At 39.9% G+C, this 23,975-nt stretch overlaps 1 long non-coding RNA gene across 2 annotated transcripts; it reads right to left on the minus strand.

Moving 5' to 3' along the window:
• Nucleotides 1–1,528: 1,528 nt before the first annotated feature.
• Nucleotides 1,529–9,964, minus strand: LOC121902465. Of its 2 annotated transcripts, none has more exons than XR_006097558.1 (2): nt 9,861–9,964; nt 1,529–2,455 (listed from the first exon to the last, which is right to left on the minus strand). It is a non-coding gene; the product is annotated as an uncharacterized LOC121902465 (long non-coding RNA). The 2 variants fall into 2 exon arrangements; XR_006097559.1 differs by lacking the exon at nt 9,861–9,964 and adding an exon at nt 2,542–3,827.
• Nucleotides 9,965–23,975: the final 14,011 nt, after the last annotated feature.

The following is a 23,975-nucleotide window of genomic DNA, read 5'->3' on the forward strand; positions in this document are numbered from 1 at the left end:
TGCATTTATCAGTATACATTTCTCTTGCGCTTTATTTAATGAAATGTGACCTGAAGTGCCCTCATCTATTCTCTTTATGTTTCACAGCTGTTAAGCTTTATTTAGTCAGGAAATCTCATTATAAGAGAGACCTGAGAACAGGTTACATGTACAGTACACAGGAACAAAATAAGACGGATCATTCACATCACAATCAATCTTCCCAGTTAACTTCTCCTGTCAACTGGTGTCATGGTTATTCTGAGCTCGGAGCTCAACTACGGATGTGAACTAAGCTGTTAAGTGTGTATCTGCAGTGATTTTGTGCTCTGAGTGCTGACAAAACGCAAGTGTCCTTCGCTCAAAACTGCGCCTGAACGCATCCTGTGTAGACGGAGGACTGAAGCTGCTGCTTCCACATATGGATTAAACATGTAAACCATAAAGTATGACGAGCATTTAATGCATTGTTACTGTTTTAACTAACCAACAACTATATAAAGCTCCACCTCAACCAGCTACAATAAAATGCTGCACAGTTATACAAATTTATTATTATTAAGAACACAACTCATGGAGGGTCCATAGCACAATAAAATACAAAGTGTAAAGTATAAAACAAAACCTAACAAAACAAAACAAACAAAAAAGAATAAATTAATAAACAATCTCAAAGGAAAAACACAACTACAAAAAAACAACAAAAGGCATTCCACAATAATCAGGCATTTGCATTTAGACCAATGGTTCCACAGTCTAGATAAGAACCTGACAGAACTCAGTTCAGGGTCGGTTAAAGCTGAAACAATATCGTTAGTGGAATCAGATAACCTGCACATACATCTATGTATAAGAGTTTCATATGAGAGCAGTGCAGGTTGGTACACCAGCATTAACAAACATCTGGCTTGCGCTGCAGCTACTTGGAGCTTTAAGCAGCAGTCTCATACAGTCAATGATGAAGGCATGCTGCCTTTTCTGTAATAGTTAACACATTAAAAGTATGATTTTTAAGTACCATCAGCAAAATATAACTAAAAACAACTTAACAGCAGCTGAAAATCTTATTTTTTGACCTCCTGACCTCCCTCTCACGTGGCTGCAGTGATGTAGAGGTGTACACCAAGGTACATTATGATGTCATTGTTGAGCGTGGTCACAGACCAATTTTCAGCCATTAAGGGCAGAGAAACTCTACTTTTACTCAAAGTTGGTCTTTAAAAGAAAAGTTTCATGAGAATATATTTTCATAACTGCGACTGTCGTTTCTATAAATTATTATAACGTTCGACTCACCAGAGTAATTGCTAGCAGTTGAGGATATGACAACAACACTAAAAATAGGTTTAATGGGGCAAAAAACTAAAATTAAAAGGGTAGTAATGTAACTAATTATTTACGCTTTTAAATAATAACTAATTGATTACTTGTCCAACTCTTCTGCAGTCTGACTTTTCCATTAAGGAAGTTTTTGTTTGGTCCTAAGTGTGTTTGAGGAGACTATCCATCAGCTGTGTATTGTTTAGTTCTTTGCCTTTTTGCCTTGCTGTTTGATGTATGAATCTGTAATGCCTTATGTATTCAGTATAGGCAAATTATATAAGAAATAAATATTTAATAGCTGGATTCAGTCCAGGACTTGTGGCCTTCAACACAGAAAAAACAGAGACAAATTTCTTCTGCGTTTTTTTTTTTCCATTTTTGTTTTGTATTTGGCCCTCTTTGGCCTGCTTTGGCACTCATCTAGCCTGCTTTCAGTCCACTTACTGTATATATGGCTATGATCCAAAATTAAATCTGGTTTTTGACCCTGTCGTTGTCCAACTGCTATTGGTCCGAGCAGCAACACGGAGCATCGGTTTAAAGAATCTGAGGGCAGATTTTGAAGATTTATCTCAAACTCTCACTGACAGCTGACACTGTTTTCTTTCAGTTTGTTGCTTGTTTGTTCTCGTTAAAGCTTTAATGCATCTGTGAGTCTGTTTCTGTCAACCTGCCAACCTCACTCAGCGGCTGTTCATTTGTTTTCACTTTGTTGTGGGAAAACCATACGCATGCGTCGGCGTTGCGTTTGAACCGCCAGAAGCTCTCTCTCTCTCTTAAATTGACTTTTAATCCAGTTTTTAGCCAAATTTTTATGATTTCACTTTTTAGATCCTGCTCGTTTTTAACTATTTCTTTGGGATGTTAGTCATCGAGATACATGCGAGAGCTGCCTCTGCCTCAGTAAGAAGATTGCTGAGTCGGCGGAAGCTGAGAGGCACTTGGACACTATCATCTTCGGCCCTGCACAAGAGACCGCTACTAGTGCTGAAGAGAAGGGTGTCACTGCTCCCCGTCCTGCTGACGCTGCTCCAGCCGTTGCTTCTGTTCCTTCTCCAGTCTCCGTCCCTGAGGACCACTGGCTGCAGCTCGGGGCTAAACCCAAAGCCTATTCTACTCCATCACATCCTGAGCCCTGGGTTGTGGTCAGCAACTGCAAAAAGAGGGGTAGACTCTCATTTCGTACTCCCGCAACCCATGACATCCATCTAGAGAATCAATATGACATCCTTGACTTACATGAATTCCCTCCTCTGGCTGAGAACCTGATATTATGTGAGTCCAGCAGATCTCCATCACCCCCAGCCCCCCCAACGACTGCATCAACCGCAATGAAGTTTCCAACCAGACTTCTGAGATTTTAAAATGGGATTTTAGCAGGCTCCTTCACTCGCTTAATGACTGCGGCAAGCGTATCTTTATCTCTGGACCTATCCCTCCACTTCCCCAAAGCATCATTTCAGCCGGATCCTTAGCGTCCATACATGGCTCCAGTCTTCCTGCACAGTGCACAGCACGGTGGTTTTCATTGACAATTTTATCCTCTTTTGGAATCGTCCATCCTTTTATCTAAGGGATGCTGTCCATCCTAGCAGACTGGGTGCACATACAGTAATTTAACACACAACATATTTTATGCAGATTTTAACATTCCTACAGTCTGACCATCCTCCGCCACATGTCCAGACAGCCAAGAAGGCTCTAGTTACTACCGGTCTCAAACTGCAAGCTGACTTCTCCACACTACTGCCATCGTTTCATTCAGGCACAAAGTTCCCAGCTCCCCCCTGGTGCCCTGATGCTCTCGATGCCCATAATTCCAATTATTAGGACAAGATTACGTAGACAGAACAATTTCAGAAATCCAAATAATATTACTGCTGCTCCTCCCCAAATTCAACAACAGTCAGTTCTATCTAATACTAACATGGCCTTACTTAATGTAGGATCACTCAACACAAAGCCCTTTTCAATCAATGATTTGATCTCCGACAAGCATAACACTTATTATTTCTTGTAGAGATGTGGCTCAGCTCTGATGGTGCTGCTGTCCTTGTTGAAACCTGTCCACCCAGCTACAGTTTCTTTCATTCAGTTAGGAAGAATAAAAGAGGCAGTAGAATTGCTACTATTCTCTCAAACAAATTCAGTTGCACTAAGGTAAGTTTTAGTGATTTTCTCATGTTGAATACCGTGCATTTACTTTAAAGGCTTAGCCAGCGGTACTCATACTTACAGTATACTGCCCTCCTAAGCTATGGACAGGTTTTTTCCAGATTTTTCCGAATTTAACTTAGAGAGAGAGTGTGTGTCAGTAAACACAAGTGTCAGTTATACTGTAAGCTGGTGTGTGTGTGTGTGTGTTTGTGTATGTGGTTGGGGGGGATGCCAGCATGAAACTGTAGCAATAATACAAACATTAATGGGCAACCCAACACATTGTTCTCTAGACGTTGCCTTGAAATGCGTTCAAATCTGCCATTCTGCTCGCATATTTTGGCTTGCTATATGGTCCAAATGATGACCACAATTATGAAGAAATGCCAATTCTGCCAATGGTCCATCTTGAATAGCTATCCCTCAGAGGAAAAACAAACTCTACTCACCCCCCCATCCCCACCCCGCCACCACCCTAATGAGCAGAGACTTGGCTTTTGTTGATATATTTTGGTTCACTTGAAATTTTGCCATGTGAAGCCAAACCAAACCAAACCAAAGGGAAAATGCAACAAAGTAGCAACTCGTCCACTGGTTCGGACCAAAGCAAACAAACTATAGGTGTGAAAACACCTTAAAATACCACCGCAGAACTACAATTTGCTGAGCTCACAAATTCCTTTAATCAAAATATTTTTAATTATCCTTTAAATGAAATGGTAGACACCATCAACAGTGAATTGACTGACACAGTCAATAAAGTAGCTCTTATAAAAACTAAAAAGAAAGGTTAAAGCGAGTCCTTGGATGAAAAAATGATGAAGATGCGTATTAAGGCGGTTTTGTAGGAAGGCTTAAAGAACACGGAGGAAAACTAAGCTACAGTAAACTGCAGTATTTTCAAGGAAAAAATTGCCAAGTATAATAAAAATATTCACACTGAGAGACAAATCCATTTCTCTAAGATCACAACCTCAAGAATATATATCACAGCTTGTCTCCCTCCAACCTAAAGATAATTAACACTTCACTAGAAACAGGTGTTTTTAAGACTGCAGTAGTGAAACCTCTATTAAAGATGCCAAAACTAGATGAAAACATCCTTAGTAATTACAGACCTATATCCAATCTACATTTTATGAGCAACGATCTTGGGAAAGTGGTTTTTAATCAACTTAATACTTTTCTCAATGAGAACCGTCTTTTAGAGAAGTTACAATCTGGTTTTATATCCAACCACAGTACAGAAACGGCCTTAGTCAAAATCATAAATGAACTTAGACGTCCTTGTTTTAGATCTGAGCTCAGCATTTGACCCCAATCAATTTTACTATTTTAATCAATTGTCTTGAAAGATGGGTCAACTGGGTTTGGTCATATATAACTGTTTGAAGGTTTTATGTATGTTATGGGTGATCATGTATCTGTGAAACATGACTTCCCTGTTGATCTTGCAGACGGAAGCTGTCTTGGTCCCCTGCTATTTTCCTTACATATGCTTCCACAAGCTTACATCATCAACAGGTTCAATACAAATGTCCATAGCTATGCAGACGACACTCAATTATATATTTCTATTGAGCAAACTAACCCACATCTCTGACTGTCCTGTTTGGCGTCGATAAAACAACTGATGAGTGACAATCTTTTAAAACTTAATGAAGATAAAACAGAGATACTGCTAAATGCAAGAGACACTTTTTATTGGGCTTGGGAACCTGGCTCACCAGACCAAACAGGAAGTTAAAAGTCTTGGTGTCATATTGGACTCTGACTTTAGTTTTGAAGCCCATATCAGCAAAATGACCCAGACAGCATTCTTCTAACTGAGATATGTTGCCAAAAGAAGGCCCTTCTCAACAAAGCAGGATGCCGGGAGATTAATCCACGTTTTCATTTCAAACAGGTTGAACTATTGTAATGCCCTCTTTCACTGGCCAAGTCAAAAAAAGCTGATAGAAAAACTTCGGCTAGTTAAGAATTCTGCCTCCAGACTTTTAACAAAGAACAGGAAAAAGAGAGAACACATTATTCCAGCTGCCCTGCACTGGCTCCCTGTTTCCTCTTAGAATTGATTTTGAGGTCATTTCACTCACATACAAAGCTTTTAATGATATAGCACTTTCTTACATTTTTGGACTTTTCAACTCCAACCAACAAGAGCCCTTAGGCCCTCTGATGCTGGTCTTTAACTGTTCCTAAAGTAGCCCACAAAACAAGTGGGGAAACTACCTTTAGCTACTATGCTGCCCAGTTATATTAGATATGCAAGATCTGAAGACTGAAGACCTGCTTATTCAGGCAGGCATTTAGTTAATGTAGTATATTTTTTATCTCTTTCTATGTCTCTGCTTTTTTACTGGATCTTTTTATTCTATTTTTATGAACTCATTTATTTTTTTGTATTTGCTTATTATTATCTCTTGTACCCTGATTTTACCTCTGTTTTTGTTTTTAACCTGTTCTCATTGTTTTCTGTTGTTTTACTCACTTACTAATGTGTTTTCTCTTTAATGTTTTTATTTTTAATGCCATACTGTAAAGCACTTTGAGCTGCATTTTTACCGTCAGTGAACCTTAGAGTCAGGTGGATGCAAACAGGAAGAGTGTGATTCATTAGCTGCAGCCGCCGCGCTGCCTTCAGCCTATAATTAGCCGAAGCATCACTGACTCAAAGTTTACAAGCTGCACTCAACAGCATAAATATTCATACGCATCTCTGAGAAATCAATAGGGCAGAACAAAACTTTATGATATTAAAGTATTACAATATTAATGCGTGGGCGAGAACACTTTAGACAAACTAAACACTTCACCTCCCCCCCTCTTCCTCGCCATTATGCATGCTGGGAGATCAGATTTCATGACCTTTGCCATCCGATGGGAACTTTTCTTTGCTTTGGGGAGCAGATAAGCCCGGATGATCCGCAACAATAAATAAATCTGTGAACAGGCTGGAGAGCCCGAAAGCTCCCTCCCTCCCTCTATAATCTTTGCAATTTGCCATGGCTGATAAAATTTTAATGAGGAATAAGCATAATGGGAGCCTCAGACAGATTATAGCGAACTGGGAGTGAGACGTGGCGGAGGGATGAAGATGGAGGATCCAGAATCAGACTGCAGATCAGAGATGCTTCGCGATCCCTCCGAGAGGAGACGGGATACACCCGACACAAACGGCTGGAAGGTGGTTTAAACTTTTTTTTTTTTTTTAGACAAGATGCTGCACACACGCCGCCCCAGTGAGCCTTCGTTTTTATTTGCACTGACGCAGATTGATCCCTGCTTTTTCTTCAGATGTGTCCAACGTCGGGGTGACACGGTAGCCTACTGGTTTAGATGTATATCACATACGGCCTTGTACCTTTATTGCAGATCATACTGGTCTCTCTACACCTGTTTCCTGTCTTTCTCTGCACTTTCAAGTATTAAATAATTTAAAAAATCAGAATAAAATAATATTTTAGTGACTGTTTTTCAATAACTTTCTCTCTTAGTTTGTATTCTTTTATTATAGTATTTCAAATAATAAGACTAAATGTTATTGAGTTGCACCTTTTTTTAAGCTTTATTTATTCAGGAAGATCCATTTTGCAAAAAGATTAATCACAAATAGAGTGTTTACCCGGCCTCTGAAGAATGTATGAGGGTGCAGGTAGAAAGCAGAACAAAATAAATGCTGCAGAAGTTATATCCGAGGTGAAAACTCCTCTAGGAATGCTCTGAGATCTCTGTTTGTTTTTCTGCAGTATAATGCAGTATAATGGAAGAAAACAGCCATTGTAAATAGCATGTTGGGCTGCTGTATTGCATCTGAATTTTAGTGCCTGGGGGGAAAAAAAACAGGTGCACAGACACAGAGAGAGAATATGTGACCAGGTGGAAATAGTGAGAGAAAGAGAGAAGGTGAATATTGGTTCATCTTTATAGTTTAGACAGTAAAAATACATAATAAAAGTTTTTCAAGCAACAAACTGTGGAGGTCAGCAGTTACAACTGATTGCGATCGTAGCTGATATAAATATAATAAACGACTTCTCTTAACACTGTTGCAACATAATCCACCCCCCCAACTGTTGATCCATATGTTCCACACAGTCAACTCGCCAATTAGCTGCCAAAACGTGCTACTTTCTCTGCAGCTTCGAGGGTATGACGATGCAACAGCGTGACCGAGAAGAAGTTGTGTGTATTTCAGGAGAAACTGTGGCCCTTTTTAAGATATGGAATAAGTAACATTAGTGTTCGTCACGGTTTCATTCAGCCATGACAGGACGTTTACAGAAAGACACAATGCTAATACGATATTTGGCGCCTGCTGCACGGTGAGTTAAAAATATCCTGATATGGAGGAAGAAGGTGGTTTTTTGTTCTTTTACTTATTTTGCTTATTTCAGCTCCTCATGATGATTTCTCTGAAACATTTTCACATAATTTAACATTATCAGAGAGCTAATTCTGCTGCCTTTCTTTTTTTTTTTATAAAGACATGCACAATCACTGAATGATCTATGTGAAGTATTTTGCTGAACAGTAATTTTTTCAGCCCTGCAGTTTGCATGAATGAAAATGTAATATATATGTAGAGTGCTGCTCGGATTATTATTGTACAAATGTTTTTATTAAACAGATTTTTATTTTCTTTATGCATAAGAGATAAAGATAAGATAAGATTTCTTATAGTGATGCAAATCTCTCCTCATGTTTGACCGCGTGCTGCTGTGGTCTTTATAGTAATCTGATTTCATTCAGATTCGTGCCGTGTTGAAATGTTACAGGGCGATTCGTGTTGTATAAATTGATTGCTGTTTTGACTTTTATGTAAAGTGACTCGCACGCTTATTCAGACACGAAGAGTTTTAACACATGAGACGTGATAAAATGCTGTCAGATTCAGAGAGAGAGGTGCATGTTAGAAAACGGCTTTCGAGTGCTTGAAACATAGAGATCAATGGTGAATATTTGATACTTAAGTCTTAAATATTCTTTACAATGAGTTATTTTAAATCTCTGGTGGCTGTGGTATACTGTATGTGTAAATGATGTTGTTTATTATGGTATTTTCTCTGCAATATGTTGGATAACACTGTAAAATTTATGATATATCTGCACTTCTGCTCTCAGTTCATCTGTTATTTTCAATTTTTGACCTTTTGGAGAGTTTTTGGGGTTATATGGATGTTGCTGTAAAGTATTATAAGATGTATTGACATTGTTACTCTTGTGTCATTTTGTATTTTTTCTTCCCAATGCTTTTTTTTTTTCTCTGACTAACCTGGATGGTGACATGTGTGCTTGAGGTCAGTTCAAGGTGCTCATCAGTCGGATTTATTTCTGTAGTCTTCTGATTGGATAATTGAGGCAGCTCATCTGTATATAAATGGTGTTGATGCTGCTCGTACACCTGATGGAGGTCGGACAGACTGAAACGTTGTGATTTAATAAATATTGCAGCAGTAAGGGTGTGCAGGAGTACTTCTCATTGTTCATATGTGTAAAGGAAACATTTGTAAATGGCGTCTGACGAGGTCAGTATTGTTTTTGTCCTCTGCACTCTGAACCGCAGAGAAAGAAAAGCTGCCTGAAAACATTCCATCAGCTCACATTTACCCTGGAGACAAACCTCTTGCCCCCCTTCACCATGTCCCCCCCCCCCCCCCCCCCCTCCTCAGCATCATCCACCGCCGCATCAACCGTGACAACCTCAACAGCGAAATAACACAGAAACAGGCGTGACTCCTGCGACGCCTGTTAACACGGAGCCGCTTTTGTGTCACGAGCGTCGGAGTCGGTGTGTTTGCCGCGTTCAGATAAAAGCTCTGATTGATTGGCCTCATCTAACGTGGCGAGAGACAGAAAACACTCGCCACATCTCAGCAACAATTACCCGTCCCTCCACGCCAGCTGTCAGCGCACTAATTCATCTGTCATCATCCCACTTCTCCCAGTAGAATCGGACTGACAGCAAGCCCAGTATCAGTCACACGGCATTAAACTCCTGTTGGCTTTCATTAGCTCCACTTTGTCTTTCACCATGAAAGATGCTGGATTCTATTTTACTCTTAAAACGAATGTTTCTGCTTGTTCTTCATATTCACACTGGGAGCTCGACGCAGGCCTGTGTCATAGAAGATTTGATAACTTTAATCAATTCGACCCGATCAGATACGTCCAGGCCTTGTTCAGACCTACAGAACTTTATTTTAAAGCTGCATTATTAGATTTTTTGGGGGGGGAAGAAGAAGCCCATGACAAACTGGAAACACATTTCAGTCATATTATCATCTTATAAAGTTGTTACGGTGTACAAATTAGCAAGCTCTACACAGAGCATCATCATCCTCATCATCCCTCTGGAGTCATGCTTGTGTCCACTGGATGAATATTAACTCATTACTCACCACCAGTTACCAACTCCTGAGAAAAACGTCTGGTTCTTCAGTGCTAGATGTTCCACTTTCTTCACCTGTTTGTCTCAAACTTGTGTGTCTGTTGTTGGCTGCTGGGCAGGTAGTGTAGTGAACAGTGGGTTTATCAGAAACACTGAGACTGAACCAGACAGTAAATGTGCTGTGAAGCCAAAACAATGAGCTATAAGAGGTTATATACGGATATTTACCCTGTGATGAAAACCGCTGGACACACAGGCAGAAAACTCAAACCAATATATATTTCATAAAAACTGTTCTAAAACATGTAGAGTACAACTCACATGCTGAAGCTAATATGTGGCAGCCTGGTTACTAAAAGCCTGTAAATAAAAGGATTGAAAACTGAGCAAAAGGGTCAACAAACTGCCTAAAATAAAACTTTTTTGAAATTAATGGATGTTCAAAGCTCTTCTTACTGCTTTCCAGCCATTTTCCGCTGCTCATCTGGGAGCAGGTCGCCGTGGCAACAGACCGAGCAAGGTAGCCCAGATGCCGTCCTCCCGAGCCAACGTCCTCCAGCTCCTTTTTGGGGGGATCTGGAGGGGCTCCCATGCCAGAAGAGATATGTAATCCCTCCAGTGTAGCTCTGACTTGGGGGGGGTCTCCTACTAGTTGGATGTACCCAGCCTGAACCACCTCAGCTGGCTCCTTTCAACATGAAGGAGCAGTGGATCTACTCTGAGCTCCTCCTGAGCTCCTCAACCATTCGGAGGAAACCTTTTCCGTTATCTCATTCTTTCCCCAAAAGCTTGTGCCCATCGGTGAGGGTTTGGACGTAGACGGACTGGTAAATCGGCTCAGCTCCTTCGGTCTGGAACAATGCTCACACTGCAGCTGATGCTGCACTGATCCACCTGTCGACCTCACGCTCCGTCTTACCCTCAATCCATGGACAAGACCTCTTGTGACTGTATTGTATTATTAAACTGCACATAATGTCACCATCTGAAGTTACCCGTTTTGAGAAATAAGCCAGCTTGAATGATCTAACCAATTAGTTGAAGAGAGAATTAAGAGAATAGAAGCTCAGCGTACAGTTTGTGTCAGCATCTCTTGATGGTTTTTTTTAATTTCTGCAGAGTAATAATTACTGTCAGTCACGTCAGGTGTGTTTGTGACACCATCAGACATTGTGGGATAAACTTTTGTTGCTAAATTCAAAGCTTCTTATCTCACATTCTTTGGAGCGTTTAGTGAGGGGAAAAGACAGAATTCCTTTTGGGGGGCAGAGGTGTTTTCGTTATTTTGTCCACCCCCTGGGGAGAGTATTTCCAGAGAGGATGATGGGAGTTTCTGACAGCTCGTCTCCTCCCTCCTGCATGACTTAGCAGGGCCTAGCGGAGCGTTGCGAGGTTCGATTCCCTCTGTGGCAGCTGAAGAGCAGGTGGGTGAGGCGGAGGCGGAGGCGGGGGGGGCGAGGTTGTCTCTGGGGGGGCAGAGGTCATCTCCAGGGGGGCCGAAGGCTTCTCCTCATCCTCATCCTCGTCCTCAACTTCTCATTTTCATTGTTAAGTTGATAAAGAGAAGCTGGAAGGACTTGAACTTCAGTATCCTGGATGCTTTAGTTGTTTCTGGGTTTGTGTCAGATGCACCATGTTAAACACTTTAAAATAATAAAACAAAGATAATAATCATCATTTATTTAATTTACAATAAGCCAACCATGACAAATACTCACACTGAGCACAAATTTCAGACCTCTGAACCTCTAAAATACAATTTAACCGATAATAAAGTTGCAGTTATATCTGTCAAAATAGGATATTCATTTTATTTTATTCTATTTTACTGATCTTTTTATAAATTGTCTGTTTTGAGTGGAAAGATGTTCCTGCATTTTAATTTAGTCAATCGATCAATTTAACTCAGTTTTTAAACAAAAATGTCAGAAATTCTCTGGTTTCAGCTTCTCAGATGTGAAGATTTCATTCTTTTCTGTGTTTAAATGACAGAAAATTGAATATTTTGGGTTTTGGACTGTTGGCCAGACAAAACAAGACGTTTAAAGACGTTACCTTTGCATTTTTGGCATTTTATCAACAAAACAATCATTCTTTTATTCTTTATTTGGATCCCATTAGCTTCCATAAAGTGGACGCTAGTCTTCCAGGGATCCACACAATAACACACAACAATAAAACAAACAGCAGTTTTAAAATCACATTGATCGATAAAACAAGAACAAAAGCAAAACAAACCAAATATAAAGACATAAAATATGGCAATACAAACTTACAATGAAAACAAAACTGTCGAGATAGAAACAAAAACCAAATAAAAAATCATCAAAAAGTCTCCAAAACTGCAATAACGACGACAATAAAAACAATTTTAATCGTTTCATTGTGAGACAGAATTAAAATGAACTGAACCGAAACTTTAACTGGATGTTATTTCAACATGCAGTATTACTGAAAACTCACCTGTGTGATTCGGACTTCATTGGTGCTCTATCTGGTCCTCATGTTTAAACTCTCAATTCAACAAAGTTATGTTACATACACGTCTTCCTCTCCCCTGTCATCTCTACTTTTTGTCCGTCTTTTTCCATCTCATACATCCCTTCTCTTCCTTCACTTCACCTGCCATCGAAGCAAACATGAAGCACCTCCTCTGAGTCTCTAAAGCCTCATTGGATTTGTATCTCTAGAGGAGGTAGGGTGATTTTAACATTAACTGCCCCGGTCAGTGATTTTAATCCAGTTCAGAGCGCGTATGTGGGTCATTTTTCACCCCCAGTAATAATTTAAGCTGCTGCTGTTTCTCAGTGAACTCACTGCTGCTCCTGTAATTTAAATCCCGTCCGGAGCGACGTCTTCATATTTTAAAGTGGCTTTCTGCAAGAAGAGCTGCTTGTCCTTCTTCTACAAACATGTTTTTGCTAAAGCTGATAGATGGAAACATGGAAACACCAACATACACGCCTAACTGGGAACCAAAATGACAGCAAGGCCCCATAAAAGCTCATCAAATGGGCTGTTGATGCTGATAAAAGTATATTAGATTAGGTATTAGCACCTCTTGTTGCAGGGAATTATTATTATTAAGGCAGAAATTAACATTTATGGCTGAACTCAGTAAGGAGCCTTCTGATTGGCTGCAGTAACAAGACACTGACGGCGACCTGAATGAAAAAAAAGCCCCCTTTTTTACAGTGGAAGTAAATTCAGTGCAGCAGGTTGAATCAGAAGCACTCAAGCCTCCATCCATCTTTAATCGAAGCATCAGTTCACCTGCTGCAAAGCGCCTCTTTTGTCTCTCAGTCGTTTTTATCAGCTGCCAGCGTACTGGTTTTATTCTCAGCTGTGAGCCACACAGTTATTAGATCAGGGACGAGGATCCGACAGGGGAGCCCGGACGCTGCTGGAAACCGGCAGAACGACCGAACTGAAGCTCTAAACTCATTCCAGCCCACGACACGCTGCAGAGAAACCAGAAGCCATCAGTGGAGGGCGGGAGGACGACGATAAAAAACCTCCAGCATCGAGTCTGCATCCGTGACTTTACTGCTCTTTAACAGAATCAGTCAGAGATGGAGGAAATCCTAAATTAAAGGAGAACTCCAGTGATTTTACATATTAAAGTGTGTTTCCAGGTGTTGTGCAGTACTACTGTATATGTGAAATAAGTAGTATAAAACCTTATGTGGCTCCAGGGGGAGTTGCTGATGAAATTCTGATTAACCAGCAACTATTTTGATAATTGTATTTTTTTTTAAAGCAAAAATGCCAAATAGAGGCTCCAGACTACATGACCTGCTACTAAATCTCGATTAATGGTCGATCAGAAACGGTTCTTAGTCCATAAAGGCAGAGTGAAAAGCTCTGTGAGTGACACGATGTTGTTTAAACACGAAGATAACAGCACATATTTTCTCCTGGAAGAATAAATCTTAGTGTTGCACTCGGTTGTTCATGAGAAAAGTGTCAAGAATGAAAAAGGGGAGCCAGAGAGAGAGAAGGTCTTCTTTCACCAAGTGGATGTGAATGTCGGCTCGTCAGTGTCAGAAAGTTACAGAAATGGTCCAACACAGCTCCCCCCTTAATCCAATATAGGAAAGATGTGGGTGGATCATCCGATAAGCACGTCTGAGGAGGGATAACAACCCCTTAACATGACAATGACAATGATATGGGAGTGTAGGCGTCCACATACTTATGTCCATTTAGTGGTGGAAGCTGAAAAGTATAAATTTACCTTGAATTTCTCATCAAATCGACATAAGTCTAAACTCACTTCCTCCCACTAATTATCAGGCACTCAGATAATAACTGTGCAAAACTGTTTTCGGAGTACGGACTTTAATGTGACGAAAGGTGTCACATCGGCGGAGAGAAAAGAGAGACACCGTGATGTCGGCTTTAAAAATGCCATTCATCAACCGCGGATCTCGATACCGGCCAGACGAACACGGAGCGTCCGCGGCGTTACGTTCCATCCAGCAGATAATGACAGTAGTGCTCAGGAGGAAATTAAATGTCAAGCTGCTGCCTTTGATTTCTGCTAAATGGAGCGCTAATTACATACAAAAGCTGGAAAATCCAGCCACCGTCCCCTGTCTGTCACTTTCTCCTCTCAGTTTGACCCGTCTCCATGAAGATAAAAGGAGACATCCATCTAGAAAGACCTCATCCCCCCCTCCTCCTCCTCCTCCTCTTCCTCTTCTTCTCCCTCCTCCTCCTCCTACTCTGCTCTATGTCACTGTGTCGCCATCGAGGCTGAAAATGGACGATTTACACCTGGAATGAGTCAACAAGGTCTGAGAATAGTTTCTTTAAGAGCGGGTGAATAAAAATCCACCGTGTGTCTATGACTCATCCCTAACAAAACTCGTCTCTAAGCCCAAAAAAAAAAGCCCCTGCTGTTACTGTAACAAGCATTTCCTCATGTAATGAGCAGTTAATGTACGTGAGTAGCTATATTTACTCTGTTTAATGTAAACCTTTTTTTTGAAGTAAACTGTATGAGGGTTGAGCAATAGTTGAGTAATAGACGATTTGATCATATTATGTTCAAACCTAAATGAATTTGTTGTTTTATATTTGTTAAGACTATTAGCTGTGGGCTCCTACTACCACTGTGTTATGCCTTATGTGTATATATCACCTAATAATTAGTTCATAATACTATCATTAACTACCATTTTGGCCCCAGTTAAAGACAATGTTTCATTTTGTCATCTGAAAGTTGTCAGAGTTGGCAGCAGTCACTAAAACTACTAAAGGAGATTCAAAGTCTGACAGTGTGCAGTTTGAGAACGGTGTTTTTTATCTTGTATTTATTTAGATTTTTTTGAATATTGGCGCCATTTAAAGTATGCTGAATTAGCTATTAGGCTGCATTCACACCAAATCAGGCAGTGCGGAGAACACGCCAGTCGTCCCATTCATTTGAATGGGGGTAGTGCAGCTCGGCCGTGGCCAATCACAGCGGGAGATCAGAACTGACAAGAGTTCTGCCATGAGGGAGGACAAAGACATTACTAGGACGAGGGGAGGACATTTCTCTAAAGTTAGACTTTGCTGTCAGCTTCATTTTAAAGAAGACGAAAGAGAGAGAGAGAGAGAGAGAGCAGCTGTGGTTGAACGAGCTAGAGAATGAATGAAGAGAGGGAGCGCGTTATTATCTGATTGTTTCATAGCGGTTACATTGTAGAGCACAAATAAACACGCCCACACCCCCCCACACACACCTCCGCTCAACCCTGCAGCCAAACGCTGTGCCGCCTGATTTGGTGTGAATGCAGCCTTAGGACTTCCTGTGTGCAGAGACAAGAAAGATAATAATATCCTCAGAAAGTGTAAGAAACACTGAATGTAAAAAATATGTTATATCATGTCTGTATGTTCAGATTTGACTGAGTTATGACAATTAGGAGTACGAAAAGGCAGCAATCAGGTGCTAAATCTTTTAAAGTACCTTCAAGGAGCCCAAATGAACATTAAACCAGGTTTTTCTTGCCATAATCGTTCCTCCAGTGCATACAGGCCATTAAAAGATCCTTTCATAATGCACTTACAAAGTGATGGAGGCCAAAATCCACAATGTCATCCACTTCTGAAAAAAATGTAATTTAAAGGTTTAGTTTTAATCAAGTAGATATCTTTCAACAGTCTTTTTAGTGCCAAAGTCTCTCTTTTTGTCAGTATACTTCTAGCTCAACACTTTCCGAGGAGACACAAAGAGGGAATTAGATGCTAAAAAGACTGTAAATGTGTTAGATATCCACTTGATATGACTAACTCAGACTGCTGAAGCCTCATAGAAGCTTCACATCAATATATTTTAGTACAAAATGACTGTGTGTTTGGCTCCCATCACTAATAGCTAGTATGAACAAGAGAAATGATTACAGCGAGGAAAACCTTGAGGAAACCTCCGTGAGCTGCTCCGTGAGCTCCAACTGCTGACCGTGTTGATAAGCGGCCAAATTAGCACCCAAACTATAATAACTCACTTCCTGTTGTTTTCTGAACATCGGCGTGCAACTGTCTCTTTCTCCTCAGGCAGCATCATTGCCTCATGTCTCTCTCTCCACGCCTCCACCCCCCCTCCCCACCATCTCACCTCACGCTTTGAAAACCTCTGCTCTAACTGATGCATCAGGGGTTTTTATACATCCTCAGTTTTGATTAAACAGAAACACTCTCGTCAGGTCACAGCGAGTGGAAACATGGCGGAAACGCTCACACATTAAACATTACATTGATGGTGTGTAACTGTAATTTTACTGTTGAATGTGATGACACTCAGCGGCTGAGGAATGACTGAAACTGGTCTCCGAAGGAAACTTTGAAAATTCCTTCAATATTAGGCCCATAATTCATTGCGAAGCCTGTATGACTGCACCAACACAGGGCTTTAAAACAGCCATAAAGCTGTAACTAACACACAGAGAGCGCCTCTGTAATTGACAATAAAAACAATAAAAACAACTTGTGAATGGAGATGTGGAGACGGCAGTCAGTGTTAATATCCCACATCCTCAAAAGTTGAGGCTGCTTGAGTTTTTAATGTACTGTAGAGAGCAGCAGCTGCTGTAATGAAATGTAATGAAGCTCTGTAATCAAAGGCAATTTCACAAACACAGAGAAAGAGAGAGAACTGCAGCAAACACACGGATACTAACAGTAAGTATGATGCAGACTTCCAGGCTAGTAGTGGTAGAACTAGTGATAGCAGTACAAGACGTGTAAGAGGACATATAGTAGTGGTAATAATTGTAGTAGTAGTGGGAGTTAAAGGTCTTCACAGATCCTCTTGGTTTCTTGTAAGCAGGTAAAATATGTTGTTTTGCTGCAGCTTTCAAGTGTGTCAGTATGTATTAATGTATAATAAAACCTGAATGGATCCCCGTGAAGCACCTGATTCAGCTGCATATTGCTGGAAGATGTGTAGAAAACCAGTTTTTACTTAACCCTCCTGTTGTACTCGGGTCAATTTTGACCCAGGAGGACAACAGGTGTCATTATGTGCTGTCATCAAAAAAATTGAAATTGGTTTTAAAACAGTGTCCTGACTAAACTTTTACATATACTAGTCTGCCGTAATCCATCAACATATTTTCCTCTGATCTCAACTACAGTTAAAATAATTTATAATTTCTTAGTCAGGTCAAAATTGACCCGAGGACAACAGGAGGGTTAAAAACTTACTTTGAGAAATTTGTTGTTGTTGAGACAAAGTGTTAGAAGCTTTTTTTGGATGTAGTTTCTCTGACTTTAAAACAATTCTTACTGTGCGTTCGGACAGACCACAAAGGGCATTTTTGACGATTATATACAAAGTCAATAGAAGGACACTTATTGGACGTGAATTTGCCTGGGGTGGCGCAAATTTACACGAAGATGCTGCTTTCAGCTCCAAAATGAAACTTGAGCAAAAACTTTGCACATATACTGAAGCTTTATGAATTTGCTTATTAAAGTAACAGAAAGAACCGTCGTCTCTGGTGAGATCTGAACACAAACACACAGAAACACTCCCACAAACACGGTCGGTAAATCTGTTGCTAGCTAGCCTGCAGCTAACGTACAGCTGGTATTTTGGCTATTTGGGGCGAATGAACACAAACGATCCAACGGTAAAATATGTGTGAATGAGGCAAGGCTTTTCTCTCTCTGAACACACCTTTACCTGTGCTTCTGGATATAAAAGTCACGTTCATTTTACTATTTTTGATGGTGCCTTAGGTGAGATTTTAGATCGGAGCCCTCCCCCTCCTCCCCGATTGATGGGGCTAGTAGGGCTGCATGATAATAACCGAAATGTTAATCCCAATTATTCTGGCTTTTTCAAACAAAACATTTATATTGCACTTCAACAGTGTTATTGCACACATGGGATGAGAATGATTAAAAGTGTACAGCTTCACTCAGCTTTTAGCCCCTGGGAGAGAGTTTTAGATTGGTGCCCCCGGAAAAAGTGCCACAATGGCACCTCCACTCCAGGAGCTTCAAAAATGAATTCACAATAAATGAAGTGCAACAATGGTCCCTCAAACCCAGACAAAGTGCTCCCACTCCTCCAGACAAAAAGGCAAGTGGGGTTAAGGCACCATTCAGTGAGGGGTTTTTGGTGGTATTGCCTGAGGTAGCACTTGAAGTTTTGTGGCTGTCGGACAAAAAACTGACCAGTAAAGCTTTGAAAATCAAACAAAATGAAATCCCATGCAAGTCAATGGGGAAAAAAGACAGAAAAACAAGAGCAAGAAGGGAGAACAACTGCGTACTTCCAAAAATATATATATTCTTTATGAAGGTCATGTTTCACCAATAATTTGACATTCTTACAACTTAGATTTGTTTTGTTTTCAAAAATTAAAGTCCCAGGATTCAATGAATTTCTTCATTATTTTCCATTTTTGTTCCCTCTCTCCCCCAGTGGGCTCCATCTGGCAGTCCTCCACAGCCAGCAGGAGGCGCTGAAGAGTCTGACTCAGGTTGAGGTGCTCAACATGAGGAACCACCTGTACCAAGTACACCAGCACTAAAACTCTCACTTCCTGTTGTGCAGGTGCTCTGAGCAGAAAACCCACATTTTCCAGATGTGGTTGTTTGTTCTTTTCAGCAGATTTAGGAGGAAATGCAGCTCATAATACTTAAATATCAGTAAAGTTTCCCTTCTATCTCCAACACGAGGAAACGTCCTAGTTTGGAAGCAATGAGCAATACAGTGATGCTAGGAAAAGGCTTTTAGATGAAAGGGAACAAGATAGACTATTAGGGAGCAAAGAATGAAGGAAGCATCCTGATTAGGGAGCAGTGAGCAAGGACGTTTACTAGTAAAGGAAGCTTTGTAGTTAGGGTACAAGGAAGTGATGCATGCATGTAAGTGAATATTTAGGAAGCAAGGAGAAAAGGATGCTTCCTATTTAGGGTGAATGAACGACAAAATAAAACACTTATGAAGCAACGAGCAAAGATGTTTCCTTGTTAGGGAGCCAAAAAGTGGGGCTTTTATTTTTTTATGTCCCACTCATTTGGCTTCGATCGGTATGAAACTCTCGAGGTTAAATCATCAGTACAAAAGATGAACAACTGTTTCTTTGATAAAAAGTCAAAGGTACAAGACTGTGTCCATAAAAACTCCTTATGTGCATTTCAGAGTGAAACACCCAATCACAGAGCTTAAAATTTGGTCACGTGAGCGGCTAACAGAGGGTAGGAACTACAGATTACAGTGTTGAGAAATCTGATTTTACAATCTGCAGCGTGAATCAGTTCGCTTTTAATTTCAGGGTCAGTTTTGAGTGAATTCAGCAACTATGGCAACAAATTTATATGATATTTGTGGCTCAATTTGTTCTCAGCTGTTATTTTATATGTAGTGATGCAAAGAAGCATTCAGATCCTGAACTTAAGTAAAAGTACCAATACCATAGTGTAAAAATACTCTGAAATAAGAGTTCTGTATTCACTATTTTATTTTAGTGCAAGAACATAAGTATTATTATTACTTTATTTATTAACATGGAAGCACCATTTAATGTTGTAACTGGTCAAAGTGGAGCTGACGTTCCCGGCTTTATGTTCTGTTGGGTAGTTTAATCTATATTAATGATGATATTTCAGAAGCACATCTTATATTTTATATGTAAAATCTACAATTTAACAGTTATATGTTTACTTCAGAAGTATAAAGTAGCATCAAATAGAAATATACAAGTAGAAATATCTCAAAACTGTACAGAACTTGAGTAAATGTGTTTACTTTCTACCCTGAAAACAGAATAGAATAAAATCACACAAGACCTCCATGTCTATAAATTTGCTGTAGATATTCATGATCCCCAGAGAATTACATCCAGTGATGCTGATGACCTCCTGACTCTTCCACTAACATTACCCACAGGACAAAATTACAATAAGTGATATAAAAATCTAACTGGCAGATTTCCAGGAGAAGCTTTACATGTTTAGCTCCACTACTGTAAGGCTCTAAGAATAGCTGCTACATCATCAGTGTGTTGTTTATTCTGCCCAAAACTTTAATTTTTTTTGTATTTTTACCTTCACTGGACATTTCACAGTATAGATACAGGCAGGAAACATTGGGAGAGAGAGCGAAGGTTATGTCATATAATAAAGTTCCCCAACTAAAATGGGATTTCATGTTACAGTTTGCATCTTAGACCACCTGAACATCCGACACTTTAATATTATGAGTATGCTGCTCAACCCCTTCCTTGCACAGGCAGTGGTCATCTCTCAGCCGCTGCACAGCATGAACAGTAAAACCTCTGCAGATGGTCCAAAACCATCCAAAAACAGCTCATGTCACTCAAAGTTCAAGTCACTAATTCTCGCCTATAAAGCGGCCGCTAGCACGACACCCACCTCTACCTGAACGCCCTCATTTAGGTTTAATATAATTATAATAACAGCGATAACGGTTATAATAATAATTGTCTCAATCGAAAATCAAAATATCAAATAAAATCAAATAAAAATAATCAAAACAGTGCTACAAACTGCAGCAAATAAAAGTACGGAGAAAATACAAACTGCAAAACAAATAAAGCACATAAAACTTTGCATTAATAAAAGGCTATTTTAAAAAGATTAAGAAGAGATGAGTGCACCTTCTCGTTCATTATAATCTGCAAATGAATGACGACTAGTCCTACTGTCAGTCCAAACTCCTCAGATGTACGGATCCTCAGGGGTGCAAAAGTTCAAACTCAGTTGGGTCAGCAGGATTCCTCTTCAAAATATCTCTTCCGACATTACCTACTCACCTCATATGCTCTTCATATTAAGGCTGTAATCAACGCTGCAGCCTCTAGGAGACGCTGCTGATGTTTAGTCCCATTTATTCTGTTTACTTTTTCGTTTCCTGACATTTTAATATCATAACTCTATTTGGTGTGTGTGTGTGTGTGTGTGTGTGTGTGTGTGTGGGATGATGTTGATGATGAAGATGAGAGATTCAGAGTTATAAAGGAGGAGCGAGCATCACCATCATCCTCATCTTACTCCTCTTTGATGTTAACGTCATGTTCACCAGCTGCAACGACCTGGCTGCTCCACACACACACACACACACACACACACACACACAGCTGTGCTCTGTACTTGAGAGGACCCTCGCTGACATGTCGTGCTTCCAATCCTCACCTTAAATGGGATGTATGATGCATATTTCTAAGTCTATATTCATATTCTGGGGCTCTACTGGAATATCTTTGCATGATTTCCAGTTAAAAACTCCTTATTTATCTTCTACTGGTCCTTTATGCAGCCCCTCAGTTCAGCCTCTGTCTGAAACAGGCCGTTTTAGCTCCTGTCTCTTTAAGGCCCCGCCTCCTGATGAGCCCACTCTGTTCTGATTGGTCAGCTGCAGGAAGCTTCCTCCTCCGGCTCAAGAGGCCACGTTAACAAACAATATTAGAAAGATTTCACTTCTTTTTCTCCTTCTTTACTTGAAGTCAACTTCTCAAATCCATCCGTACGTGTCGGAGCTGAATCAGATCTGAAATATGAGAGCGGACAACCTGAGCAACACATTGAATAACCTTAGCAACCACCTTAGCAACCAAGTCTACAAAACAGACGGTGTATTGGCAACTTGCAGGGAGCATTTCTACATACGTTAACCTCAAGTTTCGGAGTGTTGACCATGTTTAACAGCTGACATGACAAAGGATATAAATTACAGAAAATCACAAAAAGCATGATATGGACCTTTTAAACGTTCCTAAATGTAACAAAAGATGGAGAAACACAAACCCTCACACACACACACACACACACACACACACGCTCCTGTCAGATCTGTTCGCTCAGAGGAAATCCTCTCGGGAAAGGTGGCGTGCCAACTGTCTCTCATGCACGCACAGAAATATGAATAAATGAATACACATACATGCCTGAACACACCTCTGTTTCTCTTTATCGTCATTTGACTTTGAAGTTTTGTTGGCACGACGTTCGGATTTAAAAAAAAAAAAAAAAAAAAAAAAGCAGGCTGTCAAAGCATAAACACATAAAAATAAACAAAAAAATAACATTATATAAATACATTCAGAGTGATCATATACTGGACACTGTATTAGGACATTTTCCTTTTTTTTTTGATTAATCTGTCTGATTATCTGATTATTTTCTTGTTTAATCGATTAGTTCTTTGGTTTATAAAATGTCAGAAAATGGTGAAAAATGTTCCCAAAGCTCAACTTAAAATGTCTTGTTTTGTCCTGTCAGATAGTCAATAATGTGAAGATGAGTTTATTATCATACAAGACTGAAGAAACAAGAAAGTATTCACATTTAAGAAGCTGAAAACCAAAGAACTTGGGTGTTTTTTTTCTTTAAAAATGACTTAAAATGATTAATCGATGATCAAAATGATTTGGGGATTAATCAAATGTTTCAGTATATTGAGATAAATACAATAAATATATACTAAATTATAATTTACTTTCTTTCTCTTCCCCGACCCTCATCAGTGTCTTTATCAACGTCCGTCTGTCGCTGTCAAACTGTCTTCGCTTTGCTTTCTGCTTCCCGTCTCTCCCACGGAGCATCTCAACAACATGAAGATCAATATCTCTCAACCGTCGTCTTCACTGTGTCATATTCAAGCCACCCAACGAGCCTTAAATCGATTCTCGGTTTATTGTTATTTTAATAAGACGCATAAGAATAAAGATTAATTTCGACTGCGGTCATTAGCGCTCGTAGCGACTCTTGTAGCAAAGACACGGCTTGTAAATTCATATTAAATAGAATGTTTTGACAAGAGAAGTCTGCATTTAAATGGCGACTGACAACAAAAGATGAAAGCAAATAATTAGAGTAGGTAATTAAAATAACATCAAAAAGATGCAAAACTTTGGAACAAAAATAAATAGTCTGATTCTGGAGCTTAACGCCATCAAAAGCAACATCAAAATTAATTGATTTTTCTTACACAAACAAACAAACAAACAAACAAACAAACTAAACATATAAATCCAGTTTGGACAATCTGACTCTTCACAATTCCTCAAAATTTAGGACAAATATGGTCCAAGATCAGTTGGGATTTTTGGGAAAAGGAGGAAGTAGGAAAGAAGAGAAAGCAAGTAGAGGAGGTAGAGGAAGAAAGAAAAGTAAAGGAGGGAAGGAAAGGAGGGAAAAGGGTAGGCAATAAAATGGGTGTGGCAACGTAGAGATGGGAAGAAATGATGAGATGGAAAAGAAGTTAAAAGTGTAAGAAAGGAAAGGAGGAAGAAGGACGAGAGTAGGAAAGGGAGGAAACGGGAATACTTAAAGGAAAGGAAAAGGTAGAAAATGAAAGGAGGAAGTATTCAAGAAAAAGAGGGAGAAAGGGAGGGAGGAGGTAGGAAATAAGAAACAAGAGAAAGAGGTAGGAAAGGATGAGGAAGGAGAGGAGAGGAAAGGTAAAAAGGTAGGAAAAGAGGAAGAAGGAAATTGAAGAAAGGAGTAGGAGGTAGAAAAGGAGAAAGATGGGGGAAAGGAAACAAGAAAAAAGAGAAAGGGAGGAGCAAGGAAGGAAATAAAAGAGGAGATAATAAAGAAAAAGAGGAGGTAGGAAAGGAAAGAAAAGAAAGGAGAGAAAAGGGTAGGCAATAAAATAGGT

Source organism: Thunnus maccoyii, chromosome 8 (assembly GCF_910596095.1).
Source record: "Thunnus maccoyii chromosome 8, fThuMac1.1, whole genome shotgun sequence".
NCBI classification, from domain to species: Eukaryota; Metazoa; Chordata; class Actinopteri; order Scombriformes; family Scombridae; genus Thunnus; species Thunnus maccoyii.